The sequence below is a fragment of the Haliotis asinina genome, chromosome 8, assembly GCF_037392515.1.
Source record: "Haliotis asinina isolate JCU_RB_2024 chromosome 8, JCU_Hal_asi_v2, whole genome shotgun sequence".
Taxonomy (NCBI): Eukaryota; Metazoa; Mollusca; class Gastropoda; order Lepetellida; family Haliotidae; genus Haliotis; species Haliotis asinina.
In genome coordinates this window covers 63,640,785-63,656,456 of record NC_090287.1, presented here as the reverse complement: position 1 = coordinate 63,656,456, position 15,672 = coordinate 63,640,785, and the positions used below count along the sequence as shown (strand labels likewise).

Here is a 15,672-nt window from a genome sequence, read left to right as displayed (position 1 = left end):
TAAAGTTCGATGCGTACGGTGTCTGGAATCACTGGATTGCTTGGTCCAGATTCGATTTCCAGACAATAGGACATGTAGATGGAATATTGCTGCAGTGTATTATCTGGCCTATGTTCACGTGCATATTATATATTCTTCTCATTTTCAGTGAGGTAATTTTGGCGATTTGAACTTCTTACTTAAGATAATAAAAAATCATAGAAGAAAATTTCTCAGATTTCTCAAATGCATGATATATAATTCCTCTGTTCCTTCCGAATTGCTTGTGACTTCGTAAGCATTGTCATATTCCATCAGGACATTGGTTTAATCATCTAAGCAATAGGGCCCCATGACAATGATTTCAATAACATTCATCGCTTTTTATCCATCTGGAAATTGTGTTAGCTGGCCTGAAGTTTACTACGTGAGTAATACACTGAACATTGGTTCAATGTGGTTTCCAATATGTCATGAAGTTGGTTAAACAGTGTCTAGTAGTATATATGTACGTTTAAAAAATCCAGAAAATTAAGATACAGCACGAATTCCCTTTATACACGTTTTAACTTCATCTTCTGGAAGAAATTACACTTACACACATACCAGGTAACATATACCAGGTAACATATGCAAGGTAACATATACCAGGTAACATATACCAGGTAACATATGCAAGGTAACATATACCAGGTAACATATACCAGGTAACATATGCAAGGTAACATATACCAGGTAACATATACCAGGTAACATATATACTTTGCGGCGTTACATAAGTGAAATCACGTTTTAGTGCACGAAACGAAGACAGCGAAACACTCGTGCACTGGGACAACCCAGAATATAAATAGCTCAGACACTTTTTATGGCCGAGTTTGGATGAAGCAAACGCCCCTCCACAGAAGCTGCGCGTCGGATCTGTGATCGCGACTCAGTAATGTATCGCAACTCATTCTCCTGTCTGCTGTTCAAGGCCACATTTGTCAGATAAAACAATGCCACGTGTAAACAATTTCATTACTGAGCATAATATATTGAAAAACTGTCATTCATGAATATTCATGCATGGGTGGGTACGACCTTGGTGTTTCATAATATGACTGACATGTCGGGTTTTAACATGAATTTTCGCAGTCATGCATGCTCAAGCCAACGGGTTGATAGCAATCAGTACAATCGAAAAGTAGTGCTGAAGCAAAGCAGTGATGCGGTTGTCAGTCTACGCGAATATAGTCTCAGGGAAAATAATCTCTCTGAAAGCATGGGGACAATTGATTTGAGCATAGATCGATTCCAGTACTGTTGCAATCAGATATTGGGCGTAACGCGCCGCTAATGAGATGGCTGGCTGGTCATTAGCTGACCGCGAGGTGAACCCGTCACCTTAGGTGTTCTACTGACCTCCCGATAAACACATGACCTACATATTTCCATCGGTCGTGGTACTTACGTGCAAATCGACTTTCGACTTTGTAAGTATATCTCGATTCTTTTAACTGTGATGCACGCTTTTAACTTAAGTTGTGCATTTGGTTTATGGGTCTTTATTGACGTGTCACAACTGCATATCGACTGGGCAGCGGCCATCTCTCGCCTAAAGCGCGGTGGTTGACCCTCTGCTAAGTAGGTAGCCGAGAAGGTCACTCTGACACGGCGACTGTATGACCCGAAATAACTTTATGTGATCCTGTGGCAGGGACGAAATCTTTCTCGACTATCCAACAAAACAGCTTCACTTTGCAGAGTTTACAAACACACGGCCATGAGAACGAGGTAAATTATTTTTTTTCGCTGAGGCTATATTGATCATATGTTGTGGCAGTGTGCAGAACTGGCTTGGAGCTTGTTACGTCGCTGGCAGGCAGCGAGCAGGCGAGCCTTGTTACTCAACCCTCCATGTTCTAACCGGGCCTTGCGATTCGGGTCAAGTAAGGTCGAAGGAGACAGGCCAGGCCATCTCAGGACCCCCTTAAGCTCCTTTAAGGGTTATAACACTATTATGCAATGCAGTGACATTTATTTTTCTCAACTTTTTCCTAGTGTTGTTGTTGATACGAGCAGTTAATCTGCATGCTTCGACACGGTCTAAGCGGCTGCCAACATAGCTCCCGAAGACAGGACTGTTTCGTTTGTTGACATTTTCAACCTTCTTCAACATTAGGTAACTTGTGATTTTTCAGCAATTTTACTTGGTTTCTGAATTGTTTCATGTTTTAGGTGTTCCTTCTGTAACTATTAGATTTTAAAGATAGATTTAATTTTATGCAAATGAATACTAAACAAATAGGCTGCATAATGTTGACATGTACTTGCCAAGGAATTAACTACTTACAACAGCTGTGATCATACCTTATTTGACAGGTAAAATTCTAATGTGTCTAATATGTTCTACATGCCATTGTTTTGATGGGATTTTCTCATTTACGTATACAGAGTAATTGTACTCCTATGTTCAATAAAATCTGTGGCTTTAAATTTCAAAGTCAGCATTCATTACAATTTACATCACTAATAAGGAATGAAAGGTGTGTGAAATGTTTTAAGTCTACAAAGTAACCACCTTTGTTGCCAGGGTTCAATATTAGTTGTATTTCAGTGCCAGTAGCATGGTTCAAATAACTTCCAATTGCCCGAAGCGCATGTTCAACAACAATGTCTACTGACAATGTTTATTTTATGAAACGTCCGATTAATGAGGTAGACTGAAATCAATGAACATCTGAACTGCTTGATGCCATTGCATGATTCACACAATAGAATTGAGAATAGTATATTTTCAATATATGTGGAATGGATTACACAGACTTTAAAAACTAAAAGTGCTAATTATATAGGCTTGGTTATGTGACATTCATCGAGTTCAATAAGTGACATTGTTTTATTGCACAGTTTGATTATAAAGGACACATAAATATATTAATGAGTGTCCCATGTTATACTCGTGGAAGGGAGTAAGTTACATGCATTTCTGTCACTGTTCACAGCTCAACTTGTTTACTGTTTTCTCAGAGACTGTCTACCGATATGGTCTCTGGTTTTCTTTACCATTGTTATTTTATGTTCTTACTGCTTGACTGCTCAGTAAATTTTCTCTTCAGTTCATGTCCTCCATAAGGGGAGTCTCACATTCATTGGTGGATCCAGGAATATTTAAGTTGAGGGGGGATGGGGAGTGGGATCAACCCCTGAACCGCCCCTTGGATTTGCCAATGACATTTGACGACTTAGAAGTGGATACTTTTGATTTGGTTATGTTGATTTAGCCAGCTATGCTCAGGATTAGTTTACAACAAAATAGTCTGATTTTCTCCTTTAGTGATGCTTACGTCCTCACATTCTTGTCGTGATTACTGATGAATCAGGTTTGTTACTTTTTTCATTTTACTTACCATCAAACTGCTTTGTTTTGTTTGTTGGTGTTATTAAGGAACAGGTTCATACATATGTGAACTTGTTTCTGAGTCGGTTCAATGTGAGTCTGGTCTTTGAAAGGCCTCTTTGAATGAAGTTGTACATGTCACGGTTTGGGACAACAAGAAATGGGCTTCACACACTGCCCATGTGGAGAATCAAACCCTCCTTTTTGCCATGACAAGCCAACACATGAACCGCTCACTCAAATTTTGGCTGAAGTTAAAAATGGCCCAGATTTTCGTAAGTGAGTGTGAGTGACATGTTTGGTAATACATCTAGGAACTTGTTTGCTGTAATTGTTTGACTAGTGTACTCTAGTGAATCTCATACAGGCTGAAGGGGAATAAACTTTCAAGTGTTTAGTCAAGCATGGCAGGGCAACTCTCTCAGAATAGTGTTTCATTGTGTTCTGTCTTACAGGATACATACACTTTGAAAAGTGCATGATCATGTGTTAGTTGAATAGGCAGCTATATATGAGTTCATGGTTATTTCACCTGTCTGTCTGAATGAACTAAATTTGTTTTGTTGAGCCCATCCTTGTGTTACAAAGATGTTGACACAGATAATGTTGAATCAGTGATTATGTGAATTGACACATAGGCAATAAATGAACATCATTGATTTGTACAGTGGAATCTGTCAAATACAGACTCTGTGTAATCAGGTTTTCTCCATGATGCTGACTATTCTCTGTGTCCCTGAAAATTTTAATTTGTATTTGAAATCTGGTACTGTGCCTCTGTGATGTAAGATGGTATTTTCGGGTAGTTAAACGGACCTCATGTGGCAAGGAAGTCAGTCACAGTGCAAATGATAAGATGCAGTTCCTCCTATTCTGTATCTTACTCCTCATCTCCCAGGTTAGAGTTGGTGTTCAGCAACCAATTTTTTTTCATAAGAGATTAACGGGATTGAGTAGTCATGCTTGTTGACTTGGTTGACATATGTCATTGTATCCCAACTGCGTAGATAGATGCTAATGTATTTGATCACTGGATTGTCTGGTCCAGATTCAGATTACTTACAGCCCAGCACCATGTAGCTTGAAAATTGCTTTGTGTGGCTCTCAACAACAGACAAATACTACGTCTTTAACAATATGATACAATACAAGAGCATTACTTACATCAGGGAAGGTTGTTTAAGTTTGTTCGCAACATACAGAAATCAGATGCGTTGTACTGAACTATTGATTCACTCATTTTAGACAGTAGAAGCATCGTTGATGCTCAGATCACTGCTGATCGCTTGTCTCAAATTCTTTGGGATGTTATCTGAAATTTCCATATATTTGATGTATCGTATTAGAGTACAATTTCTCATTTTTATCAGATCCATTAATTTATTTGTTTCTAAACAATGTTTAAACTAAAGGTGTCTCCATGTGACAGGGTTGTGTTCACTTGTTATGCTGAGGTATCCACCTTTAGTTTGAAGAGTCCATGAAAGTTATAATTTACATTTATCATGTGTTTAATTATGTAAGGTTGTGGTCATAGGCAGATCCAATGTAGCCTTGTAGAAGACCTCAAGGATGAACCCATGTCAGTCCAGTATAGTCTTTTACTCACCCACCCACTGCCCTTGTTAAGACCTTCAAGGATGAACCAGTGTCAGTACAGTATAGTCTTGTACCCACCCACCTACTGTGCTTGTGAAGACCTTCAAGGATGAACCCATGTCAGTCCAGTATAGTGTTGTACCAACCCACCCACTGTGCTTGTGGAGACCTCAAGGATGAACCCATGTCAGTCCAGTATAGCCTTGTACCCACCCACCCACCTACTGCCCTTGTGAAGACCTCCAAGGATGAACCCATGTCAGTCCAGTATAGTCTTGTACCCACCCACCTACTGCCCTTGTGAAGACCTCCAAGGATGAACCCATGTCAGTCCAGTATAGTCTTGTACCCACCCACTGTGCTTGTGGAGATCTTCAAGGATGAACCCGTGTCAGTCCAGTATAGTCTTGTACCCACGCACATACTGTGCTTGTGGAGACCTCAAGAATGAACCCATGTCAGTCCAGTATAGCCTTGTACCCACGCACATACTGTGCTTGTGAAGGCCCCAAGGATGAACCCATGTCAGTCCAGTATAGTCTTGTACCCACGCACATGCTGTGCTTGTGAAGACCACCAAGGATGAACCAATGCCAACCTTATCTGACCCTCTACCCACCCACTGTGCTTGTATGAACCTCAAGGGATGACCCCATAGAACCCAAATTTTACTTTCAAACCACATCTTGTTTAAATTTTGTTGTTGTTATTATGCAAACCTAGAAGGGTGAGCGCTGTACAACTAAACCTATTACAACAGTCTCATGCATCAATTCACTCTACCCTAAGAACTCTTTAAGTTTGCAGTCACTCAGCTGTGTTTGATAATTAGTATAATTATAGCTTGTGATCTGCTCTCTGTATAATTATAACTTTTTGCTTATCAGTGTTCTGTAATGGGTGTAATTGTTTGGGCTGGGTAAAAAGATTAATATCTGGAAATATTGTTGTTGGAATCATTATTTATGATTATCTGTATGAAGATGGTGTCAGACATAATATTTTACTTAAACTATTGTCATGAAAATACTTTACTCATGCAATACCTAAGTTTAGATCCTTATTTATGGGCTGCTACCAAGTTATGCTCAGTATGGTTCGTATGTGACAACTCACTAGTGGTGTGAAATATAGAATTTGTACACAAAGTTATTTTTCTGATATTTATCAATTAGATCGATATGCAGTTAATGAATATTGATCAAAGAGAATATTACTGCCTGTCAGCATAAAACTTTTTATGCTTGCTGTACTACTGTCTCTGCTGGAGCCAACCTCAAGCTTTGAACTGTTATAACACTAGCACTTATGTTAACTGGTCAAACTAGTTTTCTGAGATTTAGTTAATATCCACTGTCAGTGATTTTTAATCTTAGAAATCCTTGGCAAGATACAGGCTGGATATACAAATACTCGAGTGAGTGTGTGAAATGAAGTCCCAGTTCGTAAATCTAACAGGAAATTGCCTAGTTGAGGAAGACCCTTAAGCTGTCCGAATACATGACATGTTTCATCATTCACCTGATGAAGGAACATCGTTTAAAGAATTAAAAAGCAGTTGTTCACTGTAAAATGTGTCATGTATTCATGTCCATGCAACTTCTAAATGCTTTTCAAAACCCTCAACCTGCCTGTTGGAAATGCAGAGGGAACCACTGCACAGAGGAATGTTCAAGTTCATGCTCCTTGTTGTCAATGGTTCCATCCTCATATTACCTAATATAATTCTGATTCCCAGCACATCAAAGAGGAACATCGCTCATGTCTACTCCTGTATCTATACCTGTCTGTACCGCATCAAATTCACATTTATCTGTCTTATTTGCTGATATGGTTACTGGTAAGCAATAACAATCCAAGAAGACTTACCTGGACAAGATACCTCATTGGGATCTGCACATTTGACATACAGAAGGCAGTCAGTTAAGAGGAGATTCAGCTTTACCATAGCAATATTCACTGTCCTCATGGTCTACATACAGAAGTGGAGACTGCAGGAGCTGCCAGACATTCTCTCAACCAGACAAGTAACAAAATGACTCCACAAGCAGCCCCCCAAAATGGTCTTCATATAGTCCTTGGTAGTGACAGCTCATGATATCAATCAGCTTCTAGCTTCAAGCCATGGTGGTGTAGAGAGAGTTCTGTATAGAAATGTCCCCAACAACAAGCCTTTTCAGGGTCCAGTATCTTTTGATGTAACTGACCTATTCAGGGTCCAGTATCTTTTGATGTAACTGACAGCAGATCACATCCGACTCTTGGATCCTTTGTGTCATTTCAACAATTCTTTTCAAGGACCTATTTCCAGATGGGAAGTCTTTCCATTGCTGTTTACCAGAGTCACAGTGCTGATCACAAACTTTGGCCATCTACAACTAGTTTTTCCAAAGGTTAATGACTTTGTGGGACCAAATCATGACAGGTCACAGTTGCAACAGAACAAGATCTTCTCTGCCCAAGTCATATCTTGGCTTCCCATAATTTGAGACTATGCTCAAGAAGTTATAAGTATCAGATCACCTACCATGTATTGAGAGAGAACACATCATTCTCATTACTGAACAAACATTCTCAAGCTGATCAACCTATCTCCCAGTAAGGTGACTTGATGACATGAACCCAAGATGGACCTCTTCTACATCTGTTTTCTCACACATTTATCTGCTGATGCACCATCCGTCTGTGCGGAAACTATGGCGTACATAAATCCTCAAGCAGGCTTCTCTGAGTTAGTATCATCATCTGTTGGTAGATCATGGAGACCAACCTTGTCCTACCTCTGGAACAGTAGGTTGATCCTGCTAGGACAGTGGCTACACCAAGAAGTTGAGCAGTGACAATTTCCTTACTTTTTCTATTGCACTGACATCAACAAAAAAGTCTGCCATATTACCATTCAGGGGAACACATCAGTCATTTGGATATATTATCTGTGGGTGATTATCCCATTTTCAGCATGAATGGGTAACCTTGTGATTAAAGTGTTTGCATGTCCCACCAAAGTTCCGAGTTTGATTCCAGACATGAGTAAAATGTGTGGTGTCCCCCGCTGTGTTACTTTTAGGAATTGCTTAAAGTGGCATTTCACCGTACTCACTCACTCACTTAAGAGAACCTTTTCAACCACTTGAAAAAAATATCACTAAAGTTCCAAGGAAGGACAGCCACAGTGGCTAGACTTTGAATTGCATAAACTACCAACACTTACCCATGTCAGTTGGAGCTCAGTGGTTAGATCACTATCTGAATTAGTTGCTAAGAATCAGTCCACATCTCTTGGCCCGTTGGGTCATAGACATCATGCAAGAATTCTGTTAGAAATTTCAGTGGACTGTCCAGATTTTTTTACTTTGTCAAGTTAAGTGCTTTAAGATTGTATATTGAAGTACAGAGCTCTCAGAAGACATAGACTTTTGATTTCTTAACCAGCAGTATGACATCACAGGTGACCATAAACTGAGAGAAAGTTAATTATTTAATACACCTACAACCTGCAAATATTAAACAGTATTGTCCATTTAAGGATAGGACTTCATATATGTGTTTTTTGCTCACATATATTAAAGGATTCTTAAAAAAAATTATAATTCTTTCTTTCTTCCCCATATATCTGGTTCAAGCATTTTTTAAACTTGCCAAAATTAAAGATTTATGTTAAAGATTTTATTGACGCAGTATTAGTATTATTAACAGTGTAACTATTGTTTTGAGGTTCATGGGTCCAAGTCTCAAATTTGGCTGCACCATATTCATCCTCACTGGGTCGACCAAGGTGGTATATATCTGAGAAATGCATCGCCTTTAGCTTTCCTCACATTAGATGTCACGTGATACAGCTGGAGAACATATAAAGTACCACTGGATCCAAGTCAGGCACTATAAAAAAACTGTTAGAAAGACTGCAGCAATTACATATGCAGGGAATGATTCAGAGTCTATAGATTATTCAGTAAAAAGAAACATTTGGATTTGGATATTGCAGTGCACATGATACATTTTCTTCCGAGTTACCGAGTTAGATGCCTCATAAACACCTTTGTGCTGACTTAAATGTCTGCACACTTGCCAAACATTTGTCAGGGCAGCTATTTTGAAATATCCATTCATGGCCATTACTTACTCATTTTGCTGAGAATGTGATGGTATTTGGCAAACACGTAGTTCGTAGTGGGATCTATGTGTATGTGTTCTTTTTTAGTGATGTTTGTAAATTTGACTTTGATTTGACCTTTACACTTTAACCTCTTTTTTAGCTGAAACTTAGCATGACCATACCTGTTCTTTTGATTCCAAGTATCAACTATCATAATGTTGGATACCTACCCCCCGGTGTATGTGTGAATGTCATGTTGTGGTACCTACCACTACTGTATGTGTGAATGTCATGTGGTACCTACCACTACTGTATGTGTGAATGTCATGTTGTGGTACCTACCACTACTGTATGTGTGAATGTGATGTTGTGGTACCTACCACTACTGTATGTGTGAATGTGATGTTGTGGTACCTACCACTACTGTATGTGTGAATGTCATGTTGTGGTACCTACCACTACTGTATGTGTGAATGTCATGTTGTGGTACCTACCACTACTGTATGTGTGAATGTCATGTTGTGGTACCTACCACTACTGTATGTGTGAATGTCATGTTGTGGTACCTACCACTACTGTATGTGTGAATGTGATGTTGTGGTACCTACCAGTACTGTATGTGTGAATGTCATGTGGTACCTACCCCCCAGTGTATGTGTGAATGTCATGTGGTACCTACCCCCAAGTGTATGTGTGAATGTGATGTTGTGGTACCTACCCCCGGTGTATGTGTGAATGTCATGTGGTACCTACCCCCAAGTGTATGTGTGAATGTCATGTGGTACCTACCCCCAGTGTATGTGTGAATGTCATGTGGTACCTACCCCCAGTGTATGTGTGAATGTCATGTGGTACCTACCCCCAAGTGTATGTGTGAATGTCATGTGGTACCTACCCCCAGTGTATGTGTGAATGTCATGTTGTGGTACCTACCAGTACTGTATGTGTGAATGTGATGTGGTACCTACCCCCAGTGTATGTGTGAATGTCATGTTGTGGTACCTACCAGTACTGTATGTGTGAATGTCATGTGGTACCTACCCCCAAGTGTATGTGTGAATGTCATGTTGTGGTACCTACCACTACTGTATGTGTGAATGTCATGTGGTACCTACCCCCAAGTGTATGTGTGAATGTCATGTTGTGGTACCTACCACTACTGTATGTGTGAATGTCATGTGGTACCTACCCCCAAGTGTATGTGTGAATGTGATGTTGTGGTACCTACCACTACTGTATGTGTGAATGTCATGTGGTACCTACATACAGTTTATGTGTGAATGTGATGTTGTGGTACCTACCAGGACTGTATGTGTGAATGTCATGTGGTACCTACATCCAATGTATGTGTGAATGTCATGTTGTGGTACCTACCACTACTGTATGTGTGAATGTGATGTGGTACCTACCCCCAAGTGTATGTGTGAATGTCATGTTGTGGTACCTACCAGTACTGTATGTGTGAATGTCATGTGGTACCTACATCCAGTGTATGTGTGAATGTCATGTTGTGGTATCTACCCCCCAAGTGTATGTGTGAATGTCATGTGGTACCTACATCCAGTGTATGTGTGAATGTCATGTTGTGGTACCTACCCCCAAGTATGTGTGAATGTCATGTTGTGGTACCTACCACTACAGTATGTGTGAATGTGATGTGGTACCTACATCCAGTGTATGTGTGAATGTGATGTGGTACAGACCCCCAGTGTATGCATGAATGTGATGTGGTACCTAACTCCAGTTTGTTCGTGAATGTGATGTGGCGTGTTCCCTCAGTGTGTGCATGAATCTGATGTACTTACCCCCAGTTTATGTGTGAATGTGATGTGGTACCTACCTCCAGTTTATGTGTGAATGTGATGTGGTACCTACCTCCAGTTTGTGCATGTGATGTGGTCCCTTCCCACAGTGTATGCATGAATGTGATGTGGTGCCTTCCCCCAGTGTATGCGTGAATGTGATGTACCTATCCCCAGTGTATGTGTGAATGTGATGAGGTACCTACCTCCAGTGTATGCATGAAGTTGATGTGGTGGCTTCCCCTAGTGTGTACATGAATGGGATGTGGTACCTACCTCTGGTATGTGTGTGAATGTGATGTGGTGCCTTCCCCTTTGTAAGCGTGAATGTAATCTGGTACCCACCCCAGTGTGTGTGTGAATGTGATGTGGTACCCATCCCCTGTGTATACATGAATGTGATGTGGTATCTACCTCCAGTTTGTTCGTGAATGTGATGTGGTGCCTTCCCTCAGTGTATGCATGAATGTGATGTGGTACCTATCCCCAGTGTATGTGTGAATGTGATGTGGTACAGACCCCCTGTGTATACATGAATGTGATGTGGTACCTATCCCCAGTGTATGTGTGAATATGATGTGGTACAGACCCCCTGTGTGTACATGAATGTAATATGGTATCTACCTCCAGTTTGTTCGTGAATGTGATGTGGTGCCTTCCCTCAGTGTATGCATGAATGTGATATGGTACCATCCCCTGTGTATGCATGAATGTGATGTGGTACAGACCCCCAGTGTATGTGTTAATGTGATGTGATACAGGCCCCCAGTGTATGCATGAATGTGATGTGGTACAGACCCCCCGTGTATGCATGAATGTGATATGGTACCCATCCCCTGTGTATGTGTGAATGTGATGTGGTACCTACCCCCTAGTGTATGTTTGAATGTGATGTACCAACCACCAGTGTATGTTTGAATGTCATGTTGTGGTACTCAATGTTACTGGTTTCACATAGCTTACAGTACCAGGGGCTGTTACTACCTCTTGCTCCTTGTGTGACACTTGTCTGTGCTGAAGGTCTAGGACATCAGGTAGAGTTCATAATATCTAGAGAAGAATGATATCTTGAACAGGAATAGACCTGTCCTGCACTGCTGGTACCATCTTATACTCTTGTTTGTCTTGTCAATGTCTAAGTACTTGTTTATGACAAAATACATTATCCCAGCTATGTTATGGAAGTAATCTATGATACTGTATAAATGATTTATTGTACCAGGCTAAGTAGTGTGTCCCAACATTGCTGCAGTTAGAATATTTATTATATACTTTCATGTATGTCACAGTGCCAGCAGGAATTTAAAACTAACTTGAAATTAAACGGATTGGGAAATATATGTTAATTTTATACCTTGGAAGTTAATTTGAACCTGACGGCATAAACTTGAGGCATCAAATGTATTGGAGGTGCGATTAAAATTATTATTTTTAATCCAAGTTTGAATAGTGGTTGGCACTACTGAGGGTGTATGGACACTCAAAAGCATGCAGAGGTTTACTGCTTAACCCACATACACTAGACTAGTGCTTAATCCCTGAATACATATGATTGGATTGTAACAAATAAACCCATTTAAAATGAAAAGGAGCCCCAGTGATTTGGAAAATGAACCTAAGGAAATCTAGATTTGTTTCATTTAGGGCTTAAGAATAGCAGAGAAGGATAGGTAGTAGGGAAAATAATATGGTGCAGGGACTGTGAGACAGACTAGTAAACCTGGGAAGTGTCATCTCTGGGAAGTGGGACTCAAACTCGTCATTATCGGGTTCTCTCCTTCAGCCATGCACAGTTGACTTGGCTATATATATCCCTGTTTTCACAGGGAGAACTGACATTAATATAGTGACAAAGACACAGACAGATTGCTTCACAAACCTTCACTGGACAAAATGGCCAAATGGCAGAACGTACTTCAAGAATGTTTCTGTTGGTTTAGCTTACACGGGTCATAATGTTCTTTAAGTGTTTTGAAAACATAAAACCCAATCAGGCTTTTTACATAAAAGTGTCAGTCATTATTTATTCAAATAGGACAATTGTAGGTGCAGGTTTCTGTGGAAAACCAATTTGCATTCATGTTTTTGAATACGGCTGTTTATGGTGTTTGAGTGATTATTGGACGGTGTGAAAAAAAAGCTGTGGGTCACTTTGCCCAGATACCTCCTGTTTGTGTTTGTATCCTGACATGCGTAATTACAGTTACCTTTTCTGGGCACCATTTGAAACCTGTGTAATGAGGCAGTAGTGTGGCTGTAAATAAACTTCACTGGAACAGTATTTCATTACATAGTAAGCCTAGTATTTCAGGGCTCATTTGGTAATTGTATTTGTATATTAATGTTTATTGAGGACATTGTTCAGGGATGTTCAAACTTCACAATTTAACAAAAGTAAGGTTATGTCATAGTGCCTGTGGAATGTTGATCTAAAACAGACAGCATTGTTGACTTACAAAAGAATTGTGTGACAGAAAAAGATGTGATGTCATACTTTCATTGTTGTCAACTTGACATCATAACATATATGACATCATAGTAGCATTGTTGAGATGCTACCGGGTGAGTGAAGTTGCCCACAGTTGTTATTCTTGTATTCATTGTGATATGATATTGAAACAGCCTGAAACTTGGTAGAGTTGCAGAATTGCATCCTTGGGCGTGCTGGAACCTGATGACTCTGAGTTCTGATTATGGATCTTGGGTTGTCACATCCAAAGTGTCCAAGAAACTCAGAAGGATAAAGGATGAACTTATGCTGTTTGGGTACACCAAGTGATGGAAGATTTGGATATTACCCTTCCTGGAAGAAAATCAATGATGACTTTAAAGGGATCTCTGTCAGCAGTGTTCTACCTGTATATATTAGATTTGATAATGGTTGTATCATTATTATGCAATGTATCTTGTTTAGGAACATGTTCCAAAAGGACTTCAATACTGCTATTGTTGTTTATTATATCTGCACAGTATATAATGCAGGGGATATAGGCCATGACTCTTCCATCCATTTATCAGCCTGTAATCATTATGTTCCTGGAGCATAACCCATAAGTCATTCAATATATTTTTAACAAAAATTTGGTAGATGTATCAAATGTCACCTTAAGTTGTGCCTTTTGTATTGACAGATTTTTTTTTTTAATTTTTAATTTTCTTGATTTCCACTGAAACAATTCAGACTTGGTGCATAGGGAGTATTAATCCCAGGAGGTCACCTTCATGAATTTACTCCTAAGGGAGGTGTTCTTAACATGATATAAGTAAATTTGTTTCAAACATTTTGACGTTTATGTATGAATTATTGTATTTATTTTAGGAAATGGTTCTTTGAATGTTAAATATATGTGGTAGATATATTGAGAATTTCAAGTGTCTACTGATGTCAATATTATCAACAGGCTTGCAAGGTATATTTTTCCCTTCAGTGGTTTCATCAACATGTGTTAATGTGATTGATATCAGTAGACTTGAGGGTGAGATTGTATGTATCATCAAAAATCATTTTTCATTAGTTTTCAATGAAAAATGTACATCTGTCAACACTGTACTATCATTAGACTTGCAGTCCAGTGATGTCATAGCATTGCGACATCATCAAGTTCATGACAACATAGCATTGAAAGGGCTTGCTGCAAAATCTAATGTCAAAACAATTGCTCCTAGGAGTTATGATGTGATCTCACACAAACGATATCTCCTGTGGAAGACAGTTTTAGATGATCAATTTATATTTAAACATAGATCAGAAATGTCAAAGAGCATTTAGAATTTGGGAAAAGATTTTAATTTTTTTGTTTGAAAATGTAACATAAGTATTGGTTAAAATTTTTCATACTGAACTCATTTCAAACCACCTACAATGATCCAACTAGTGTTTTGTGACTAAGATTTGCAACATAGCAAAGCTTCATTATCCTGATATCTTCCAGATGTGCTGTAGAAATCGGTATCATTCCAGTGTTAAGCATCCACATATCACATGTCTGTCTTTACTTTTCACACAAGAATGTTGCTTTCTGATTTGCTAAGCGCTATTCTCTTATTTTCAATGTACCCCGCGTACATGCGATGTATTATTTTCAATGTACTCCGCTGGGAATTCCGAACTCTTCTGGTGCTTCATGGTAGTACTTCTTTGCCTCGAATACCATTGAATCATGCATGAAGCACGGAAATTACTGATGTTTTGCTATTGAATATCGATGGAAGGGAGATAACTCTAAATCTGTTTACCTTGAGTCGTCTGCAAAATGGCGATCTGCCTTGCATTCAGCGATAGTGCTTCAAACAGTTCAAAATTAAAATTCAGGTGTTCAGTAAGGTAAATACATTGTTCACTGGTCAGTCATGGTACATGAGCCCATGGCCCCCTCATGACCAGTTAACAACTTATAATGTATGGACACCTAGGAATGATCTTACTGGCCTGAAAATCTTTAAGAAATTTGGTATATTTTCCAAAACAACAGTTGAAGTATTCACAGTCTCTGACAAATGTGAAGGTTCGAGGAGGCATGGAACCTTGAAAGCTAAGGCAGAGAGAATTTTTTAGGATAACTATCCACATGATTAAATAGAACTTGCGTAAACCACATGCACTAGAAAGCTCTTTTAAACAGTCAGGTGTACAATTCTGACTATATCATGAGTTATGTGTTTGTTTAATGCCACATTCAACAGTTTTACTGCTGTGTGATGCGGTCTGTAAACAATCCAGTGAATGCAGTGATTGACAAGTTGAAGTGTGGTTATGAATCACAATGAAGTAGAGATTATACCAGGTGTTAAAGCAATGTCTGTGATGAAGGATT

The 15,672-nt window shown here is 39.3% G+C and overlaps 1 protein-coding gene across 2 annotated transcripts in view; it reads left to right on the top strand.

Moving 5' to 3' along the window:
* The first annotated feature begins 1,391 nt into the window (after nucleotides 1-1,391).
* LOC137293891 (estrogen receptor-like) overlaps nucleotides 1,392-15,672 on the top strand; it is a 136,572-nt gene continuing 122,291 nt past the window's right edge. The window contains exon 1 of one of the 2 annotated variants that reach the window (XM_067824684.1): nucleotides 1,392-1,454. The gene's annotated coding sequence lies outside the window, so the exon portion shown is untranslated. Of the gene's footprint in view, nucleotides 1,455-1,643; nucleotides 1,756-15,672 lie in introns of those variants that run through there. The other variant, XM_067824683.1, reaches the window with a different exon arrangement.